Source organism: Podarcis raffonei, chromosome 8 (genome assembly GCF_027172205.1).
Source record: "Podarcis raffonei isolate rPodRaf1 chromosome 8, rPodRaf1.pri, whole genome shotgun sequence".
In the NCBI taxonomy this organism is placed as follows: Eukaryota; Metazoa; Chordata; class Lepidosauria; order Squamata; family Lacertidae; genus Podarcis; species Podarcis raffonei.
Genome location: NC_070609.1, coordinates 6,770,656 through 6,772,428, shown reverse-complemented (window position 1 = coordinate 6,772,428; position 1,773 = coordinate 6,770,656).

Below are 1,773 nucleotides of genomic sequence, written 5' to 3'. Positions count from 1 at the left end.
AGGTATTACTCAGCGGCGAGAGGTGAACTCTGCACATGGACAGAAGAAACTTACCTTCCAACTTCTTGAGTCCACATCTTGAGACGCACATCTTCCGGCCTGTGCTCTCACACGTCACAGAGACCCAAAGGTGTGCTTTTGGGGCGGAAGGGTTTGCACTGCCCCCAAATACGTGTTTTAGGGCATTGCATGACATCACAGCCCAGAAAATGTGCTTTTTTTAAAGGGGAAGATATCAGCGTGGAATTGCACAAGATCTCGACATCCCAAATGACTGCTGTGCTCTCATGAGAGAAAACAGGGTGTCCCGTTTTTTCCTGGACGCTTGGGGGAAATGTTGGATGTGACGAGTTTGGGGGCTAAAATTCCCCAAGCTCTAAAACACCCATGCCTGCCCTGGCACCTTTCGGACGTCCGAAACTGGCCTTGTGGGAATTTTATGAAGTGCCCTAACTCTCTGAGCGCCTGTGTCCCACTCACACAACCACAAACTTTTAAGGATAACTAGTATTGCGTATTCTTCAGAGCTGATTGGCTCTTAGCAAAGAGACAGTGGCCAACAGCTCTCGCTCTTCTTGCCCCAAATCCAGTAGATCTCCTCTGCAGCTAGGTCAACCGTTTCCCCATCCCCCTGCAAAATTAATTCCAGGCGAGCTGCTGCTATACAGATGTTTCATGGGTGAAACTGTTTTCCTGGCACGGAGGAAAGCAAAATGGGACGCTTGGCCTGTGAGATTTCTGCCTGTCGGCTGTTAAAAGCACCAGAGCAGCCCAGGCGGATTGACAAATCTCTCTCGGCAGCACTAAACCCTGGTGACCAACTATTTCCTTGCTGCAACCACTAGGTAATCCAAAATAGAAGCAAACCCCCCGAAAATGAGAGGCACAAATACAAGATGGGTGACACCTGGCTTGAGAGCAGTACATGTGAAAAGGATCTAGGAGTCTGGTTGACCACAAACTAGACATGAGCCAACAGTGTGACGCGGCAGCTAAAAAAGCCAATGCAATTCTGGGCTGCATCAATAGGAGTATAGCATCTAGATCAAGGGAAGTAATAGTGCCACTGTATTCTGCTCTGGTCAGACCTCACCTGGAGTACTGTGTCCAGTTCTGGGCGCCACAGTTCAAGAAGGACACTGACAAACTGGAACGTGTCCAGAGGAGGGCAACCAAAATGGTCAAAGGCCTGGAAACGATGCCTTATGAGGAACGGCTAAGGGAGCTGGGCATGTTTAGCCTGGAGAAGAGGAGGTTAAGGGGTGATATGATAGCCATGTTCAAATATATAAACGGATGTCACATAGAGGAGGGAGAAAGGTTGTTTTCTGCTGCTCCAGAGAAGCGGACACCGAGCAATGGTTCCAAACTACAAGAAAGAAGATTCCACCTAAACATTAGGAAGAACTTCCTGACAGTAAGAGCTGTTTGACAGTGGAATTTGCTGCCAAGGAGTGTGGTGGAGTCTCCTTCTTTGGAGGTCTTTAAGCAGAGGCTTGACAACCATATGTCAGGAGTGCTCTGATGGTGTTTCTGCTTGGCAGGGGGTTGGACTCGATGGCCCTTGTGGTCTCTTCCAACTCTATGATTCTATGATTCTATGAATTTTCCATTGCGGAACAGGCAACGAGGTTCCCCCCTCCCCGACTGAGTCCTTGGAGGAAGGCTGGGCTGAGGATAAGACAGGTGAGCTCCTCACCTGTTGAGATGGGTGGGTCCTGGCCAGACCTCCTGGCTGCTCCACCCCTTTTGAGCCAGGTGCTATAAAAGTAT